At 39.9% G+C, this 22,410-nt stretch overlaps 1 protein-coding gene across 9 annotated transcripts in view; it reads right to left on the minus strand.

The window, feature by feature from the left end:
* The window catches only part of DUSP16 (dual specificity phosphatase 16), an 89,258-nt gene extending 68,199 nt beyond the window's left edge, over positions 1-21,059 (minus strand). For 2 of the 9 annotated variants that reach the window (XM_042945834.1, XM_042945829.1), the window contains exon 1: positions 10,655-11,481. The gene's annotated coding sequence lies outside the window, so the exon portion shown is untranslated. Of the gene's footprint in view, positions 1-8,651; positions 9,084-10,654; positions 11,482-13,425; positions 13,555-15,624; positions 15,777-18,699; positions 19,193-20,111; positions 20,571-21,038 lie in introns of those variants that run through there. The other 7 variants (XM_042945825.1, XM_042945832.1, XM_042945831.1 and 4 more) reach the window with 7 other exon arrangements.
* Positions 21,060-22,410: the final 1,351 nt, after the last annotated feature.

A 22,410-nucleotide genomic window follows, 5' to 3' on the forward strand; every position in this document is an offset into this window, starting at 1 on the left:
CCAGGATCATTTATTTAAAAGACTTTTCTTTCTACATTGCTGTATAATGCCACCTTAATAATAAATTTTGTATGGATAGATGTACATAATATATATAATTATATATATTGCATACACACACTTTTATGGGTCTGTTTAATCCTGCAATTTTGCTTCTCTTCAATTACCTTGGCTATTCTTGCTGTTTATGTTTCCATATAAATTTTAGAATCAGATGTGTAATGGTTTTAGAGGACATGTTTTATTAGATTTATTTAGTCCTAGGTATCTGAATTTTTTTTAAATATTTTTGTGAGAGAGAGAAAGAGGAAGAGAGAAAACAAGCAGAAGAGGGGCAGAGAGAGAGGGAGACAGAGGATCCAAAGCAAGCTCTGTGCTGACAGCAGAAAGCCCAATGTGGGGCTCAAACTCACGAAGCATGAGATCATAACCTGAGCCAAAGTCAGACGCTTAACCAACTGAGCCACCCAGGTGCCCCAGTATCTGAATTTTTGGTATTAGAAATGTCATCTTTCTCAAAATTTCATTTTGTTATACAGAAATACCTATTTTGTATATTAACCTGGTACCTAGGAATATTACTGAATTTACTGTTAACAAAGTATTATTTTTAATTTACATAAAGTAAAATTCATATTTTCTGGTATACAGTTCTAGGAGTCTTGACCCAAAAGTCCCCCATGCCACTCCTTTGTAATCAACACCTTCCCCTACCCTCAAACCCTGGCAACCACTCACCTGTTCTCCATATCTACAGTTTTGCCTTTTTAGAATATGACTTAAATTGAATCATACCATGCATAACTTTTCAAGAGTCACGTCTTTCACTCAATATAATGCCTTTAAGGTTCATCTACATTGTTGCATACATCAATACTTTGTAGGGATGTACCACACTTTGTATATTCATTCACCAGTTGTAGGACATTTCAGTTCTTTCTAGTTTTTTGGTGATTACACATAAAGCTCACAGCCATTTGAATACAAGTTTTTGTGTGAACATAAGTCTTCATTTTGAAGTAAATACCTAGGAGTAGGGCTGATGAGTCATATGGGAAGCATACACTTATCTTTAAAAGACACTGCCAAACTGTTTTCCAAAACAGTGGTACCATTTTGCACTCCCACCAGCAACACATGAAAATTCTGTATGCTCTCCATCCTCACCAGAACTTAGTATCATATTTAGTTAAGTCCTATTTTTCTTTGCTAAGAGCTTTGTATCATTTAATAAATGCTTCATCTGGAATCTGAGATAGTCATAGGATTTTTCTACTTTTTTATAGTTAATGTGAATTATAATGATTTCTTAATACTATCAAAATGTTTACATATATAGTCCATATTTAATTAGAAAAAGCTTACTTATTATTAAGGCGCTTGGGGGGCTCAGCTGGTTAAGCATCTCACTCTTGATGTCAGTTCGAGTCGTGATCTGGCAGTTGTGAGATTGAGCCCTGCTTTCTTGGGCTCCAGGCTGACAGCACAAGGCCTGTTTGGGATTCTCTCACTCCCTCTCTCTCTGCCCCTCCCCTGCTTGGACAAGTGCCTTCTTTCTCACTCTCTCAAAATAAATAAACCTTAAATTAATTAAGTAAGTAAAGTAAAAGCTACTATCTAGCCAAAATTGTATGATCACTTTAGTCACATTTCCTAGCAAATCTTTCCCCACCAAACACAAAACAGATTAGAGAAATGGTGAGCAAATCACAGTCTTAGAGGCATGTGTACCACTCTAATTTTTAAAATGTGGATTCTATGGGGCACTTGGGTGGCTCAATCAGTTGAGCGTCTGACTTTGGCTCAGGTCATGGTCTCACGGTCCATGAGTTCAAGCCCCGCATCGAGCTCTGTGTAGTCAGTTCAGAGCCTGGAGGTTGCTTCAGATTCTGTGTCTCCCTCTCTCTCTGCCCCTCCCCCACTCACTCTCGGTCTCTCAAAAAAAATGAATGTTAAAAAAAAATTTTTTTTAAACGTGGATTCTGAAGCATCTAAAAGGGAAAATAATTTCCATTACAAATGATATTGATGTTGTAATAAGAGTAACATTATACACTTTCAGAAACCAGAAACGGAACTATAGTATAAAAATGCTGTATTTCCCATCCAACATAAATAACTGGATAAATAATGAAAATATCTGATAGTTTTATAGATTATAAATTTATGAAATTCTATCATTTGAAAGGGAAATCTTCTACCCTCTTGATAATGATAATTCCACACCTTTTTGATAATGATGACATTAATGAATTCTGGCCTACTAATTACCAGCCATGAGTTAGTTTTATCTTTTCACTTTACCTGTTTTCCTGTGGTTGTGTTGTTTCACAACTAAACCACCAATCATAATCAGATAGTGATGAGAAGCCCCACAGGATCTAGATAATCTTTTGCAATGAAATTGTCATAATGTTATCAAATGCATTTTCAATCTTGAGTTCTATATAATCTAGGTTAAGAATGACCTACGTGGCTCTGAACATTCTGGCAGCTTCCCACAATGTAGCTCTCTGAAGTTACCTTAGACTCCTGCCTTACCTCCCCTGTTCACACACTCAGCTCTATTCAGTATTTTGGCAAAAGCAGGGATTGGTAATGTTCCATCAAGACCTAGCAACATACCAGAAAGCAATGTAGATGTCATGGATAGCCAAACACAAAGGCAATACTGGACTGGATATCTTGAACTCTACTGCAAGCACTATGAATTCCAGTCTCTTTCTGGGTCACCATGTGTATTCCTTACCCATTCTATTCAGTTTACTGGATTTTACTTGTTTCTCTTATTACTTCATAGAGTGATGTTAATATTACAACATTTTAAGTCACAGCACCATATGGCGGTAATATATAACTGCATATAACTAAGATGAACTCCCTTAAGATTGGTTATCTACCAAATAGTATCAATAAGATGCAAAAAATTAAAAATATCAAGTACTTGAAATCTAAAAGTAATTCTAAGCATACTATAGCAGAGTCCACAGTACCCTTCAACCTCAACCACCACAATCAGATGACTTCTTTTAATTACTACCACAATATCACTAGGAAAGCCACAGGGAATAAATAATCAGCTGGGTAGTACTTCTTTAAAGATGGCATTTAACACATACACACAAAAAATAGCTAGTTTTACCAAAATAAAAATTCACTGAATTTAGACTGGCTGTTCTGTTTGCGCTATGAATTTAAAACAACAACAAATACACTGCCAAATGAACTTTGACTTCTATTTCCTCATGACTGTGAGCAGGTTTTTAAAAAACAACAACTGCTGTATATCTTCAGGGCAAAGTACAACATACCCACTGAAGGACTTGTATATAGCGGTAAAGAACTAATCTTTAGCCTCAGGATTTGAGGGTGATACTACAGTATGAAGAACAAAATAAGTCAAATTAAAAGTTAAAAAACCAAAGATCTGACAAAGCTTTTGTGGAGTGCTTCTTATTAGCCATTAACAAAGATTTCTTAGTCTAGGGGTCAGTGTTACTGAGGTTTGAAGGAAATTTTACCTGCTAGAGGTCAGTTGGTAAAAGGCAGTAACTCTCAAAACCTAAGAATTTTTAACACCTCGGTTATCATCTTGTCTACCCCCATGGTTTTGTAAGTAACAAGGAGGAAGAGAAGAGTAGGAGAATGACCCTGAGACCTCAAATCCTCTTTGGAATACAAAGCCCTCAACTAAGCAAGCTGTACTGGTTGGTAATGGCTAGAGATGGGGGAGGCTACTCCCCAGTTCCTATATTCCACTCATTCCGCTTTTGTATCCCTGCGGTATCACACCTGTTCTGAGTAGTTCTAAGTTGCCAATTCACATTTTAAAAAGAAAATGGCATCTTACAAAGAAAAAAATCAAGTGACCCAACTAAAAAATGGGCAAAGGGCTTAAACATTTCTCCAAAGAGGATACACAAATGGCCAACGAATATAGGAAAACATGTTCATCATCATCACTCAGCATCATCAGAGAAATGCAAATCAAAACTACAATGAACTATCACCTCACACCTATGAGAATAGCTATTCTCAAAAAAACAAAACAAAACAAAACAGAAAATAGCAAGTGTTGGCCAGGATGTGAAGAATTTAGAACCACTGTGCACTGTTGATGGAGTTATCAAATGGTGTGAACATTATGCAAAACAGCATGGTAGTTCCTCAAAAAATTAACAGAACTACCAAATGATGCAGCTATTCAACTTCTAGATATATATCTAATAGAACTGAAAGCACGGTCTCTAAGAGGTATTTGTATACCCATGTTCATAGCAGCATTATTCATAACTAAAAGCAACTCAAATGTCCGTCGATAGATGAATAAACAAAACATGGTTATACATGAAATGATAATACGATAATCAGCTTTTAAAAGGAAGGAAATCCTGTCACATGCTATAACATGGATGAACCTTGAAGACATTATGCTAAGTAAAATAACAAGTCATGAAAAGACAAATACTATAGGATTCCACCTACATCAGGTATCTAAAATAGTCAAAATCACAGAAACAGAATGGAGAATGGAGGTTACCAGGCAGGGGTTGGGGGAAGGGAGAAATGGATTTGTTGTTTAATGGGTACAGAGTTTTCAGATTTGCAAGGTGAAAAAATTTACAACATACTAAAGGTATGTTTTACAACAATGGGAACGTACTTAACACTACTAGTTGAGATGGCAAATTTTATGTTGTTTTTACTAAGAAAAAAAAGGAAAAAATGACAACAGATCTCTTACTTTTTCTTGCTGTGTCCTTCCCAACCTTTCATATTCTGTTTTTTAATGTTTATTTATTTTTGAGAGAGAGAGCACACACGCGAGCAAGAGAGGAAGAGACAGAGAGGTAGACACAGAACCTGAAGCAGGCTCCAGGCTCTGAGCTGTTGGCACAGAGCCCCACGTGGGGCTCAAACTCACAAACCATGAGATCATGAAGCTGAGCCGAAATCACACACTTAACTGACGGAGCCACCCAAGCGGCCCTCCCACCCCTCCACACACAACCTTCCATATTCTGAAAGGAGCCAAGAACTGCTGCAGGACCCTGTCTTCCTTCTCCCCAACTACCCTATAGAAACAGCCGGCTAGCACAATCCTCTTAGAGCAAACAGGGCAAGTCTGCAATCATAGGAAGGAAGGGGAAACGGCCAGGAGAGGACCTCGAGTTGACTGGCCTCCACTTCTAATTGTGACTTTATCCCTCAGCCTAGGAAAATAGAGTGTGCTGGACCCCTAGTTGAAGAACCCCTGGGGAAAAGAGTAAGGAGTCTTTTATGGTGATTTGTTTAAATCATGAAAAGTAGAAAATAAAGAGATGGTGACAAGTATAACCTCCTTGATGACCAAGTACATGCTATACTTCTTTGCATCCCTTCTAATACCTCACTCTTAGAAGTCACTCAGTAAATACTTGTTTGTGCTGATAACAATGACATATTGATGACCACGGGCAAAAAGAATGGATCTTTTGTCCAGAAAAAAAAGCCTACCAGACTCAGAAGCCAAAGTGCTTATTTTAATGAATGAATTAAGGTCATTTCCATAATAAAAATCTCCAATGATTTCACAATAACTTTTACTAAAAACTTGTATAAAACTACTTTTTCCTGGCAAGTGAATACCACATTGCCTACATTTTGTACTTGGAAATTCCCCCCCTCCCCCCCCCAAAATACTCTCTTTAAACTAACATCTCATTAATTACATTATGTAATGAGATAGCCACTGACAGCATCTAAGATCCTTCCACAAGGGTCATTCATCTGCCAGAAAAAAAAACGCCTGAGTTTGTCTTTCAGTTGGACTGCGGACAAGAGATGGGGTTTTCCGCTGTACAAGATTTTTATTGTTGGTTATAAAATCAAGCTTCCTGAATATTTACATTAACAAGGCTCTTAGTCATTCACATAAGGAAAAATGAAAACAATTGCTTTAATTACATACTTAAGAGGCTTTCTGTAGAAGAAAAAGTTTCTGATATTTGGATATTCTGTGGTAACGAAATTAAATGCCCCTAAGCTACCCCTAAGCTGTTTTAAGCAGCTGTTAAATTGTTATACATACATGCATTTTATTCTGAAAAATACACCCAAAAGTGCAGGTGCCTTTCGGTCCCCTAAATGCCACAGTTAACAATGTTAATCTCCAGGGTCTCCCAATACTGATAAACCACAAATAAACCACAAATAAAATGCAGTGGGATCGTTCTATAAGAGTTTTGTTGGATAGAAGATTAAAACTTTTTATGTTAACATTTTAACAGCCTCTTTTATAAGCAAGTGTAATTGCTCTGCAATTTGCTAGAGGTGGGAATATGATTTTCAACTCACTGTATATCCAAATTCATATAAACTTGACAGGATTTTTTATGAGGAAGCAGATCACTGCTCTTGCTGAAACACAAGTAGAATCCCTTTTTAAGGCACTCAAAACCTCAAAGTTTCTGCCTCAATCAAGTAAAATTTAGTTGCCATAATGCATGAAGGAGATCACTTTCCTTTGGTTGTCCTTTAATTTTATCTAAAGCAAATATGCAGTGTGAACAGTATTAACAAATAAGAACAAATGCCCAACAAGCAAAAGGGGATGTTCTACCAGGTTTTTAACAATAGAGTTTAAAATGCCTCCTGTTGGGGGCGCCTGGGTGGCTCAGTCCATTAAGTAGCTGACTTCAGCTCAAGTCATGATCTAGAGGTCTGTGAGTTTGAGGCCCATGTCAGGCTCTATCTATGCTGACAGCTTAGAGCCTGGAGTCTGCTTCAGATTCTGTGTCTCCCTCTCTCTCTCTCTCTGCCCCTCCCTACCTCAGGCTCTCTCTCTCAAAAATAAACATAAAAAAAATGTTAAATAAATAAATAAAAATTAAAAAATAAAAATAAAGATAAAATGCCTCCTGTTGGGACAAAGGGCAATTTCTCAGAACACTGTACCCAGGGTGTTTTGATTATAGACTACACACATGCATATACATATTCCTCTATTAAAATAAAAATATTTAGTTTCATTTTCAGCAGAAACTTGAGGCAGTAGTAGTGTAAGTAACTGCCCAAAAGTCAAAACCCCATTTTAACTTTAACCTTCTGTGCCATCAAGATCTTTTTTAATTTTTTTTTTTTTTTTTTTTTTTTTTTTTACTGTTTATTAAAGCAGGGCTTGAACCCACAGACCGTGAGATACACAGCCTGAGCCAAAGTCGGACATTCGAGTCAGACTGAACCACCCAGGTGCCCTGCCATCAAGATCTTTATTAAAGATCCTACGCAGCTATCAAGATGACTAGGAAACACCATACGTTTTCGTATCTTCTCTCTAATCCTGTTCACTTTTTTGATTGAAAAAAGATAATAAATGTGGAGTGGTCAAGACAGGGAAAAAAAGGAGACAGGAATTTTAGAACTGGAGATTATATCTGCGATTATCTAATACAATATTCTTATGTCACACTAAGACTGAGACCTAACGGTGTTTAAATTAGCTCTAGAACTAACGGATATAGGTCTGTATAACCTTCCACTAAAACAAGAAAATAGATATGGCCTTATTTGAGGAGGAACACTCAAAACACTCTTGAGACTAAAAGAAAGTTGTTTCAGCAAATTACTTAGTATCCTTTGGGCTTTCCTTTCTGCATATTTGTGACAGACACAAAGCTACCCAACAGACATTGCTTCCCTTCTAACTTGCTAACAGAATCCCAGTTCTTCCTGGGCAGCATGCAACGTGTCAAAGCCTAGGAAATGATACATGATGCACACTACCCCAACCATGCCATTTCCCTTAGCCATACACAGTTCCCCAGCCTCTCCTAGAACTAGGGGCAGTCTTGTAAAACAGTTCAAGCATATGAGACTTCAGAGAAAATAGGATGGATGCCTCCGGGAAAGACTGTGTTCTCTGTCAGGCAAGCACAGGAGGGATTGCTTGCTTGGTTCCCTTTCTTTCTTGCCTTGAAAAGGGATGTGATGTCTAAAGTGAGGCAGCCATTTTGCTACCTGGTGGCAATAATGAACATGCAAAAAGATGGCAGAGTCAAAGACCAGAGCAAAGCTGGGGCCTTGAGCACACTGCAGAGCAGCTAAACCAACAGAGACCACCTACCTCTGAACTTCTCTGAACTGTGCAATAATAAACGGCTTATGGTTTAAACCTCTGCTAGTGGCTTTCTGTTAACTACAGCTGAAAGCAGTCCTGAATTTTTTAAAAAATTTTCTCTAACATGCTATGATCTTCCTGCCCAAACTCACTCCCTTTACAATATACTCTGCTTATGCTACATGCAACTAAGAGAGGACAGGATTATATTTCTCCTGCATAGTAAATAAAGACCAATTTAATTACAATACCTCAACTATATGTCTCTATTAAAATGTCATCAGTAGGGAATAGGGGAAAAAAACACAATTTAGAATCATGTTTGTTCTTGATTATTGACTTAGATCCTTCCTTCCGCCATCTCAAATCCTTTTTGGAAATAAATACCACATATATAACAAACTGATAAAGGAGATCTATTGGAACTAAACTCTTCGGTCTCCTGTTAGTAAAAAATAAAGTATTCAAACTTCCCTCTTGAATTTTCAGTTCCAAACCTGCCCCGGCCACTATTTTCATATACTGATGCCATAACCAAAGCTTAGAGACTTACCAGCATTGCACCAAACTCGTGGCATTGTTATTTTCTCCTACTGTAATTAAATACATGGGTTATAATAATTAAATCTAAATGTTGGTAAGACATAAAAAATTGCAGACTATCCAGTGCAATTATTTAAAATAGTTATTTTAACTGTATTTTGATAGAACTCTCTCAAATACATGTTCAGCTCCAAGACTCCTGTTGCACCCATCTCTGTACTTCTTCCAGTGCCCGGAACACGGGAGAACCCAGTTCACCCCCAGTCCTCTCTGCTCTCCAGTGCTTATCTCTCCACTTCCGTCCACAGCCCAGTTCTGCCTACAGCTATTCCCATGATCGGCAATGGCTATGCCACTCACTCTTCTTTCAGAATTTCTTTCTAACCTCATTTGTCTTCTGTCATCCCTCAGCTTCCTCAGGAAAGAAAGGTCAACAGCCTCCCTAGTTGGAAGAACAAATGACTGTGATGAGCACCCATCCTCTTAATTACGATACTGTCTCTTCTCTGCTCCCCTCACTCCAAAAAAAGACCAAGTACTCCTGAGTTCGAGCCCAGACACAAATGAGTATGAACGTATATCTATATATGTACGTATATATGGGCTAATAGCTTTTCTAGTTTACAAAAAGAAAAACAGGAGAACAAATGCTCATTTTTTGTTAAGTTGTAGAATGCTTTTACCGACTCCTCCCTTCCGTCTACCCTTTACCAACCACTTTCTGATGTTCTATGACCTTCCACCCATTATGGTCTCTGGGTCACATGGCTCATCCCACACAATCGCATACTCCCTTCTTCCTGACAAATTAATCAGTCAAGATGGAAACATTACTTAATTGCTATAGATGTCTATGTTAGACTCCTCTAAAAATATGATAGGACACGGTGCTAGTTTATATCAGCATTTTTTAAATTAATTAATTTTTAAGAGACATCAAATATGAGTAGGGGAGGGGCACAGATGGAGAGAATCCCAAACAGACTCCACGCTGTCAGCACAGAGTCCCACATGGGGCTCAATCTCATGAACCATGAAATCATGAACCAAAATCAAGAGTTGGACACTTAACCGAGTCACCCAGGCGCCCCTATATCAGCATTTTAAAACGGTGATCCAGAGACTCTTGGGTGGGAGGCCCTTGAGACCCTTCTGGGGGATCCACAATGGCAAAATTATTTTTAGTAATACAAAGATGTAATCTGCCTTTTTTGCTCTCATTCTCTCATGAGTGTACAACAGTGAATCCAGAGGATATGTGGTGTGTGATGATAATGTATCATGCTGCCAACTAACAGATTCTTATGTTTTTTTAATTTTCTAAGGTAGAAAGTTTAAGGCATAAATATGTACGTTTTCAGAAATTAACGGAGTGTGTTCTTAGTACTTCTATGCTCTCAGCAATAGCAATTTCTGCTAATATCTGCTATCATCTCCACAACTTCATTATCACCCAATGAATTCATCTCATGTTTAAAGAAATTAAGTGTTTTAGTCATTGACATGATGAGCTCTTTAAAACCAAAAGATTTTTCATGTTAGAAATAAAAAAGCTGGGCCGCCTGGGTGGCTCAGTCAGTTAAGCATCTGACTTTGGCTTAGGTCACGATCTCACAGTTCATGGGTTCGAGCCCACAGTTGGGCTCTGTGCTGACAGCTCAGAGTCTGGAGACTGCTTCAGATTCTGTGTCTCCCTCTCTCTCTGTCCTTCGCCTGCTCATGATCTATGTCTCTCAAAAATAAACATAAAAAAATATTTTAAGAAATAAAAAGACCACTGAAGCATTATACAAAGTAAATAACCATATTGCACTGGTTGGTATGGTTAACACTGCTGAATGTTGGATGAAAAATTAGTAAAAGGAATCACAGCAGTGCCACTTAAAAAAATGATGCAGTATCTCATCAAATTAAAGATTTTGTTGCAAACATGAATTACAAGTTAATATCTTGCCTTAAGGACGGTACTTATGCTTTATAAGTGGACAGATCCGTAGATGTGGGTGGACTTACTGTTTTGTTTTCACTTTCTAGTATCCATGCCAACTAATCATCGAAGAAGGTCTTCTTTCATGTGAATGGTTGGCAACGAACATAAATGCTGTTGAATTACTCCAAGTATTAAATAATGTTTTGAGTCTCATGATTTATCTTGAAAAAACCATGTTGATATCTGCTCTAATGGTACAAAAGCAAAGGTGGGCAAAACTGCTGGTGCTTTAGCATAAATCAAGGCAGAAGTACAGAACTATACTAGTAATAATTATATCCTTCACTACATCAATCATTTTTTTAAAAAAGTCGGTTTCACTTCACAATGTCCTTGCCAAAACAGTCAGAGTTATTATTTTTGTTGCATCTGACTCCTGAGAACTTGGTCTTTTTAATACTGTGTGACGAAATGGTAAGTATACAAGAAACACTTCTGCTGCATACCTACTACAACAGCTGCCTTAAGGAAAAGCATTTATGCAATTGTTTGAGTTGGGAGCTAAACCATGATTTTTTCATAGAATACCATTTTTGCTTAAAAGAATGAGTGGCAGACAATGGCTAATCAGACTGAGGTATGTGGCAGATATTTTCTCTAACATGAGTAAAGTGAGCCTGACACTTCAAGGAAAAAACTGACAATATCTGTTGACAATGATAAAATTTGAGCTTTCAAGATAAAATAAGAATTTTTGAAAACCTGAACTTGACAGCAAAATCTTGACCACTTCCTAACACTGAAAGACTTTTTTGATGAGAATAATGGACATATAAAAGAATGTGATTTAGGGGCGCCTGGGTGTCTCAGTCGGTTGAGCATCCGACTTCAGCTCAGGTCGTGATCTCACACTCCGTGCGTTCGAGCCCCGTGTCGGGCTCTGTGCTGACAGCTCAGAGCCTGGAGCCCGCTTCAGATTCTGTGTCTGCCCCTCCCCGATCAAGCTCTGTCTCTGTGTCAAAAATAAATAAAAACATTAAAAAAAAAAAAAAAAAAAAGAATGTGATTTGTTAAATACTGTGTAATCAAATATGTCAACATCTGAAAGATCTGCATAACTCAGTAAACCATTATTTTTCAAATCACCAACACGTGATGTTTCAAAATCACATACAGGTCAAAGATCCATCCAAAGTTCAAGGACAGACCAACAAAATTTTAATGTTACAGAGTATAAAAAATTCACTGATATGGTTTCATATTCAATATTGCAACTAACTTTTAAGAATCTACCACTTGTTGGGACACCTGGATGGCTCAGTTGGTTAAGCGTCTGACTCTTGATTTCGGCTCAGGTCATGATATCACGGTTCTTGAGTTCGAGCCCCGCATTGGGCTCCAAGCTGACTGTGGAGCCTGCTTGGGATTCTCTCTCTCTCTGCCCCCAAGAAGCAAGAGAGAGAGAAAGAGAGAAAGAGAGAAAGAGAGAAAGAGAAAGAGAAAGAGAAAGAGAAAGAGAAAGAGAAAGAGAAAGAGAAAGAGAGAGAAAGAGAGAGAGAAAGAGAGAACTAGAGGAGAGAGGGAAAAAAAGAAAAAGAGGAAGAGAAAGAAAAAAGGAGAGAGAAGAGGGAGAGAATGAATAAAAGACAGAATGTACAACTTGTTGAGTTTTGACGTGACAAAGGATATCCACAATTACATGAAAAGATATTAAAATAGCCCACCCTTTTTTCAACTATATATCTGTATATTGAGGGTTTTCCTCATATAATTCAAACCGAACACTGTACTGCAACAGATTGGATCTAAAAGCAGTTATGGAAATCCAACTGTCTATTAAACAACACAGTAGGGGCACCTGGGTGGCTCAACCGGTTGGGCATCGACTTTGGCTTAGGTCATGGTCTCATGGGTTCGTGAGTTCAGGCCCCGTGTCCAGCTCTATGCTGGCAGCTCAGGGCCTGGAGCCTGTTTTAGATTCTGTGTCTCCCTCTCTGCCCCTCCCCTGCTCATGCTCTGTCTCTCTCAAAAATAAATAAACATTAAAAAAAAAAAAGATCTTTTAATAAAAATTAAAAAAATAAACAACATAGTAAAGCAAGTGGAAAAATGTAAATGTCATACTTCTCACTATACTTTTTGTTTTGGAAGATCTTTTTCATTAACCTTTAATAAGTTTGTCATTTTTAATTTTTTGTTAACATTTACTTATTTTTGAGAGACAGAGCATGAGTGGCAGAGGGACAGAGAAAGAGGAAGACACAGATTCCAAAGCAGGCTCCAGGCTCTGAGCTGTCAGCAGAGAGCCTGATGCGCAGCTCGAACAACCGAACCATGAGATCATGGCCCGAAGTCAGACGCTTACCCAACTGAGCCACCCAGGAGCCCCTAATGAGTCTGTTATTTTTTTTTTTTTTTTAATTTTTTTTTTCAACGTTTTTTATTTATTTTTGGGACAGAGCGAGACAGAGCATGAACGGGGGAGGGGCAGAGAGAGAGGGAGACACAGAATCGGAAACAGGCTCCAGGCTCCGAGCCATCAGCCCAGAGCCTGACGCGGGGCTCGAACTCACGGACCGCGAGATCGTGACCTGGCTGAAGTCGGACGCTTAACCGACTGCGCCACCCAGGCGCCCCTGAGTCTGTTATTTTTAAATGAGTAAACATATTAAACATTTCTTGATTTAAAATATGTTGCATATTGATACGGTCCACATGAACAAAAGATCTTTGGGGTCCTCAATGATCTTTAAGTCGTACAAGATGTCCTGACACCACAACGTTTGAAAACCACTGGTTTATAACACCACAAAAAAGAACACTTACAAGAATGTGTATATAAAAAAAGAAGCACCTGAAAATGAATCAGAGGATCTCGGCTCCAGGGCTAGCACCACTTCTTACTTGTTTTGGGATCTGGATAAATTACTTAGTCTAAGGTCTTAGCTTCCTCATCTGTAAAATGGATAACTCGTATCTTGTTCTGAGGATAAAAGACAAAATACGTCAAAGCAATTTATAAACTACAAGTATATCATTACAAGGTCTCAAAGTTAAGAGTTTTAAAACACTTCTAAAAGGCAAATTTCTACAAAATTCTTTTTCTAAAAATTCATTACTAAAAGAACTTATAGAAAATGCAAAATGGAGATAATCAAAAATTAGTTCAAATGTCCAACCACATAACTTTACTGTATTAAATTACTTCCTTTACAGTTATAATTGGCAATATATGTTTTAGCTATTATGGGCATTTCCAAATATACATAAAAATACAGAAAACAGTAACAAACCCCAATATACCCATCACCTAGCTTAAAAATTATCAAAAACTTGCCAATATTGTTTTACTTATTTCCATTTGTGTGTGTTTGTGCCTGTCCTGAAGTTTTTAAAAAACGTGTGTTAGACATCATTTCATTCTACCTATAAAAACTTCCGTATGTACCTCTAACAGATGAGACTTTTTAAACATAACCACAATACTATTAACATGGATAAAAACTTTATGGTTGTAATTCTTAAATATCATCTAATACACACTCCATGTTCTAATTTCCTGATTGTCTCAAAACAAACAAACAAACAAACAAAACAGTGTTTTTAGTTGGTTCATATCAAAAGATCAGTTACCAGTTCATTTTCAAAAGAACCCTAGATTTTTAGCTAAAGCTAGGAAGGAAAAGAAAATAATACCATGCTTTATATACCATGTACAGTTTACAAAACAAAGTCAAGAACTATCTTCCTGAGGAATATGCCTCTCCCCCAACCAAACAACAAACAAAAATAACAAAAGAAACCCATGATAAGATAGGCCAGACTGGCAACACTTCAGTGTTCTGAGAAGTGACCAGAAGAGGACACAGCTTAGCAACTCAGGAAAAGAAGGAGTTGATAGGTGACAACCCCCCCACCCCCCCCTGCTTTGGACAAGGTGAGGTGAGGTCAGCCGGCATCAAGCAAGCTGGAGGTGAGGTCAGGGTCCAGGTTCTAGAGTGAGTAGACTCCTCAAACAAGTCAGGTGCCCAAGGCTATAAGGCAACCCCCTGCAGGTTTCAACTCAAAGCTCAAAAAACAATGCTCTAAGCTAGAGGCATAATGATCAAAAATACCAGTCCTGAGAATTTATTCAATAAATATTTATCCAAAGACGACTCTACTAAGCACTATTTAGGACAGGAGCTGCAATACAAACAGTAAGTAGCATATACCTCTCTACACATGCCCATCCTCATGAATTTTAAGGGGAAGAATGGAAACGGTTTAGTAATTACCTTGCCATTTACCATCACAATTTACAGTGCATCTTTTTTCTGTAAACTGCAGTCTGCCCCACTCCTCACCCAGTCACTAAGACAAATCTGAGTTCTGCTGTCCTCATACACACCACACACCCCTGGCATTTAGAGCTACAATTCTTCTCTAAATATTTAGTTTAGAAGGAAATCAAGGGAATGCTAAAGAATTTCCCACCTCCTCTGAAAACTTTTCTTTTCCACAGGCTCATCCCAAGTACGTCAGAATGTAGAAGCACACGTAATATATGCTTAATATAAATCTTTTATCTTAATTTCAGCTATATATATATATATATATATATATATATATATATATATATATTTCTTTTTCAGTTTAAAACTACAGAAATGATGGAGAAAACGAAGGAACAAATTTCTTAAGGAAGGCTTGAGAAGTACTTCATAAATGTGTCCAAAATCATGAAATAGTCACTAAAAAAATTTCAGTGACACTATAAAGAACATCTTCTCAACAACAAAAGAAAACCCAAAGGTCAGATAACTACAATGAGTCCAGACTTCTCCATTTCGGAACTGACATTTCACTCCAAGTTTCTACTATTTGTAGAAAAACAGTATAAAGCTCCTAAGCTTAAGACAGTATTTCCAGCAAGACCCCTAACTCCCTTACAAACATTGAAGAAGACATAATTACGGACACAGAATACAACGCAGCCCAAAATAGCCACTGGAATCTTGGACTGTGTGGACAAGACCTGCAGAGGTGTCACCCTTTACCCTATTTCTCTTACCCGATCATTAAGATGAACAGTTTACTTCTACTGTCTGTACATCTTTGGTTTTCATATGTTCTCGAGAAGGTACCATCAAAACAACCTGTCCTTGGAATTTAGCTTCGCTTTACAGCACGATGGCTACAGGAATATTGCTTCTGACGGAGAATCTAAGCATACAGCCCAATATGTACATCATTACCCTAGGTAAGCTGTAAACAATCATACTAACATCACTGCAAAAACAGGAGGTTCTTGGCAAATGGTAGCAAAAGAATCGTAGGTAAATTGTTAATGAGTTAAAAACTCAAAGCCTGAATGCTTCAATCTAAAAAAATATTACGTAGGTTTCTTTAAAAAAAAAAATGGTTAAAGATAATGTGTAGACTTTTACACAAATTGGTTTGGACTGCAAATAAATACTAAAAAGTTGTATCATCAACATTCATCAGGATATCACACACAAAACAGGTTATTCACAGAATAAGTGGGACTGTAACTAGCCCTCTATAATTTCCTTGACCCTGCCCGTTATTATCTTCATTGGACATCAAAATTTGTCATCAGATTTTCCATGTAATGTTTACTTATTTACTGTCCCTCACTCTTCTCCCACTAGAATGTAAGGCCCCATAAGGACAAAAACTTTTCTTATTTTCCACTGTATGCCCAGTTCCTAGAACAGCGTCTAGCACATAGTAGAGGCTACAAATAAATTTGATGAAGAGATGGATGAATGACCTCCCCCACTTCCTTTCCTCCATACATGTTAACCATCCTTTAAGGCCAAGGTCAAATTCTATTATCTCTATGAAGATTATCTTCCCATTACCTCCCCCGATGCCCCAATCTCTTTCTCCCTTACACCAAGAATTTGGCACTTCCCAGCTGTCTGATAACTGTGTATCATTTCATATGTACGTAATTCCCTTACAAATTCTTATAATCCTCCTCCCCTTATTAAGGGCATGGATCCATGTCTCCAGCTTTTGGTATCCACCTCAGTATATGTAAACAGTATATCATTAATAAATGTTTTGATTGATTTATATCTGTAGTTAATCTAGAAATCAATTTAGTCAATAGTTTCAACTTTTTATAACCTATCTCCCTTTCTAATAACTTAATTGAAATTGCAGTGGGTCTCCATTTTAAATTTATATTTGGCAATTTCAAGTTCTAAATTCTCATTTAGTTAGGACTTATGCTCATAATTTACTTTACCCATCCCTTCCCCCAAGATTAAATTTTTTATGTAATGAAACTCATGACTTTCTGGTGATACCTATAATGAGGTATCTCATCCCAATTAAGGAGGTGAAGTTTCATTACCTCCTTCTTGTTGCCTTGGTATTGAAGAGTTTTTTCCTTTATGCCTTTTTTCTTTCATGCCAAGATGTATCTCATTTCCTTCTTTACCGATCGTACCCCTAGCAAGCTTTTATTATTTCTTTGTACCTGTTCTTAGTAATCTGCCTTAAATCCTTCTTTTTGAGTCACTTCTGTTTCCTCCAGTCATTTATTTGATTAAATTTCAAACTCCCTTTCTCAGTGTTTGAGAATGGCCTCCTCTTAAAGCCAGCCAACCTTTATGAACTTCATCCCTTTACATAGCCAACCGTTGATCATCTGGACTAATGGAATGTATAAAAACATGAGATTATCCACAACACAAGAAAATCAAAAAAATTTGACATCTGGCTTTAGAATATATCATATGTGGCTTTGGGCAAGACTTACTTTCTTAATTACATTTTTGCTTAAGACAATATTAGTAATATTTTCTTTTATGATGGTGGATATGTGTCTTGGTTTTAAATTTTGGTGCAATTTTTAAAAAGCCAATTAAGCATCCACTGTGGTTTTTCCTATGAAGCCTTTTAACTAGTTTTTCCTATCTGTTGAAGTCTATCATAAAATCTGGTTTCTGTTTCCCCTGATTTATTTCCTCCCTTTTCTTGGGATTCTGATCCAAATCAACTTACTCTATATTAATTTACTTCTTCAATTTAAAGTAGTGTTTCCTTGAGAATGCAAAACATTTTAAAGATATGTTCAGTGAAATTTTTAATCAGTAACACAGGATAGAAAATTCCACTTTTTTTTTCTTTTTTTTTTGATAATCCGGGAAAGGTTAGGTTTCTAGGATAAACTCCATGGTAATTCTAGCAAATTATATTTAGAATATTGTGACTGGTTGAAAATAGGAAAACATTAATACTGGACAGCTATGTAAATCAGTTTCATCAATATATAATCCCATATACCAAAACCTCTATGGAATCAAATTCCGGATACAAGCATTTATAGAAAACAGCATCAACCCTGGCCATTCTGACCCCAGCCTAAACTCTGCACCTATCTCAGACCTGATCTCAGCATCACTTCTACAAATAGTTTTAAAACGTGTAAGAAAAAGGAAAAGAACTGGGTTAACAGGACCTTCCCTCTGCCCCCTTTACAGTTACTGCCATTAAGTTTTTGGCCACAGAGACCCCTAATCCTCAATTTTTCATGACTATTTTTACTTTATAGCTATTCAATTATTTTACATGTGAATGTAAGGTTACAGTGCTTGAACTGACTTTCCTTCATACACTATTCATATTACCAGAATAAACCATTTTTAATTTTCCCCCACGTGGAACTTTGATAAGTATACATTATCTTACCCAAAAACCAACTCTTTGGGCTGGTGTTACTTAGTTCAAGTTTTCACATAGGATGTTCAGTGTTAACCACCGTCCCCCCCATTTTTTTTAACAGCAACCTTCCACAACAGTCTTCAAACTCAGTGAATTCTACAACTTTGTTTTAAAAAACAAAAACCAAAAAAATTTTCACGGTCTCTCGTCACATTCTGATGAAAATACCTACCAAAAGCCACAAATTCCTAGTTTTTCAATTTATTTCTCCAGCTTGCTGTCATCACCAAATACAGAACTCCACAAATCTCAATTAACTACGGCCTCCCAAGCTGTGTGTCCACCAATATACAGGATTCTCAAGGAAAGGTAAATAATTAAAAATTAAGGAAAGGTAAATAATTAAAAATTAACTGGTAAGAATTCTTTTCTTCCTTTAAAAATTTACCTTAACTTTAAAAAGCGCTCTTCTTCATGGAATTTGAAATCGTATACATCCTTTGAGGAAACAGTTGTCACCTAAGTGCACTCTCAATCCGCCCCACAAAATGGGTGGCATAAAGAGGCATTTTTCTGACAGCCTACGTTCCCCAAATAGTAGTTAGAAGGTCTTTCATGGATGGTAAGTTTCTCACACACGTACATACACACACCGGAAAGAAAGAAAAGAAACATACCTGGTCATTTTCTAAACAGGTTTGATAGGTTTGGTTCACTTGTAAGAGCAGAGTATTTACCTATAATCTTTTAAAGCAGAAGTGGCAGCCAAAGCACTGGGTAAATAAAAACTTCAGAGAGTTTTAAAAACCCTGCATCTTAACTCACTTCCCCTCGGTTCAAGGGGACGGCACACCAAACCCCACGGCAAATGGGATTATGCAACAGGTTTTTCCTCTCCACTTTATTCATCGCAGGCTGGTGAGAGGTGTGCTTTCTCCAAAAAATCTCCAAATTTCTCCAAAAATTTCTCCAAAAAATCCAAAACACCCAGGGCTTTAGGATCTTGGCAGCTGGCATTTAATCAACTCCTTTAGGATTTTGCAGTATCCATTCATTTTCAGATCTACTCGTATTTTCTCAATTACCGGGTTTTTGTTGGTTTGTTCTAGGAAATTAACCCATTATCTGAAAACTTCAGTTTTGCATAAATATTTTTCTCCCTGGTGTTTTATTACCTGAAGCCATACATGATAAACAGACCCTCGGTTGCCCCCTTGGGCTTTCTTATTTCTCACGTTTTACGGCTAGTGTAAATAAAGAAGTCACGGGCGCGCCCCCAACACCGTGACCGGGGCCCCAGCGTGAAAACCGAGTTTTTGGTTGGTCGGTTTGGTTGGAGAACGCAGCACCGTCACCACCCAGGTGGCCTCGCTGCTTACACCAAAGGCGAATTTGGGATAATGGGAACAGTCAGGCCGGGGCCCCACTTGGCAGGCGTGTTGTGTAACAGTCGCGCCTGGAAGTGAGCAGCTTCGCCCGCGAAGGTACCGCGTCCCGCGGCGGCGGCTCCTCGCGGCGGGATCCGGCGGCCGGGCCCGCTCGCCCCGGCGCGGCCGGGGGGCGCACGGACCGAGACCCCGCGCCCGGCCGCCCGCCCCCTTCCCGCCCGGCCCGGCCCCCTACAAGGCCTACACCCCCGCTCAGACGCTCGTGCAGCTCGGGGCCGCGGTCGCCCCCACCCCGCCTCCCGGAAAGGTGGCCCGGACGCCCGGGGAGGCAGAGCCCGCGGGGCTTAGAGCACGGCGCCCACACAGTCGGGGCGCGCCGCGGAGCGTCCATGCTGCCGGCGCGGGCGGGCGCCCCCAGAGCCCCGCGCCCTCCCGCCCGCACGGTCCGCGCCGCCGGCCGGAGGCCACTTACTTTTGGGGCCGCCGACCTCCCGACTCCCTCCGGGGGAAATGAAAGTTGTCACGGCGTCTCCCCTCGGGCCCCCCTCGCCTGCCCGGCGTGCGAGGCGCCGCCGCGGAGCCGGGAGGGCGGCTGCGCTCCCGCTCGCGTCCGTCCCGTCGCGCTCTCCTCCTCCTCCTCTTCTTTTCACTATATTATCTTCTCCTTCTCTGAGGGGTGGGTGGGGGTGGGAAGCTTAGAAAGAGGGAAGACGTTTGCAACTTTTCTTCACTCTTTCTCTTCCACCACCACACCCCCCCCCCCCGTCAGCCTTGAAAAAACAATGTTGAAAGGGGTGAAGAACTTGGGGAGGTGAAGGTGGGGGGCCGCGTGGGGAAAGCGGAGGGGGGGAGGGAGAAGTGATAATAATCGTTTAAAAACTGATTAAAGCCCCCCAAACAGTGATACACAGACAGAGGGGGAAAGGCGGGGGGGTGGGGTGGGGGGTTGGGGGGAAAGAGAAAGAGTCGCTGGTCAGGAAACTTCAAGCGCGGATGAGGTCATTGGTTTAAAAATAAAGAGATGGCGTCACTTGAAACCAATCCCAGTGAATGAACTCAGCGGAGCCCCGGGGAAAGGAGGAGACAGGCGAGGGCAGGGCGGTGGGCGCCGGGCGGGGCCGCGCGCCCGCCCGCCCATCCCGCGGCAGCCCGGGTCCGCAGCGCGACTCCGCGCCTCGCTTCGGCCGCTCGGGGAGGGGTCGGGTCACGTTCCGTTCCGGAGTTCGGCGACTCACTGGCAGGTTCCGCAGGCGCCGCTGGGAGGAGCCGGGGCTGCCCGAGGAGGCGGCCCCCGCGGCCTCCTCCTTCCGCGCCCGCGCGCCCGCCAGCCCCGACCCCGGGCCGGGGGCTGCGCCCCAACAGGTATTTAAGCGTGTTCCTCCCCCCGCCCCCAACTTACCCCCGGAGACCCAGAGCTTCTTCCTCCTGGTTGCGCTGTTTCCAGCTGCCTCACCAGCACGAAGAAACGCAAACAATGATTTGAGAGAATTACAATCACTCCTTCAAAAGTCTGATGAATCCCAAATGTAGGGCACTGCCGTCTCTTGTGAAAGAGAAGTTACAGGTACTTTAAGAAAAGTCACTGTAGTGTGTTGTCAGGCATTCAGCCACCTACACGTGTTTGTCGTTTAAAGACCCCACACGACTGTTCCTCACATTCGTTATTTTACTTTGTTTATGTTTACTTGTTTACGTTTACAAAGTTTAATGAGTATGGGCAGCATAAAATTCTTTTCTAGCATGTTTTCTACATCGGGCAGCGCCGAATCATTTTTAAATCAGACCGGAGGTTCACTGTCTCTTGAGAGGTGCAAGCCCCTGTTGATTTAACGCTACACATTTCGTGCATTTTTTTTTTTTTAATTTGGATTAATCAGAATAGCTCTCCTGTGAGATTACATTACAGTCTTTGGAAAACTAGAGGAGACCTGAGGTGGTGACAAACCAGGACTTGGAATCAGTGAATAGGACAATCGGAGCTTTATTCTAGCGTTCTTTGAGCATTTGAGCATGAAGCTGCTTCTACTGAGAAGTACTCACGTGGATATCACATAACAAAGATGTGATTAACGACGGAAAAGCACACTGCGAGTGGACTGCTCCATGAGCCAGAATTTATGTGCAGGAATAATCTAGCTCCTAAAATATTCCATTTACAATGTGCTGGATTTGGGACATTGGTCCCTAAAGGCATCTTTGTTGTGGAATGTCCATTTGGACACTGCCTGAGGGACTTTTTTTTTTTTTTTAACTGGCCAAAAAACTGAGAGGCAGGTTTGGGGTGGGTTAGAAAGATCTCTGTACTGCTTTTCTGTATTTAAATCCTGCAACTAAAGTGCATTTGTTACTACTGATAATCATTTAAGGTTAGTATTGGGGTTAGCCTCTGGGAACCTCCAGCTCATCATTCAGAGGAGGAAAAGGAGACTATCTGGAGATGGGAGACCGCTGAGCACTTGGGGCAGTCAATTAAGCCTGAAGGCCACAGATGCAGAGCCCACGTTCTTCTGTCTCTCTGCCTTTGACCTCTAAGACTTTTGCTGGGGGGGAAAGCAATCTCTCCCGCGGCGCCCCGGTCCTCTGGTGGCCAGGAGATGTTACTGCAGCTTTAGTGGGATTACCTATGTTCTTCAAGTAAACTTCCAACAATCTACTAACCATAGACCTGTTCTTTTTAGAACAGCTTAGAAGGGGTAGTTTAAAAGGATCTGCATCTCAAATCTGCTTAGTTGGAGGAGTTGGAGTTTGGGGGAAGGAAGGAAAAGAGAGAA

This window comes from Panthera leo, chromosome B4 (genome assembly GCF_018350215.1).
Source record: "Panthera leo isolate Ple1 chromosome B4, P.leo_Ple1_pat1.1, whole genome shotgun sequence".
NCBI lineage: Eukaryota > Metazoa > Chordata > Mammalia > Carnivora > Felidae > Panthera > Panthera leo.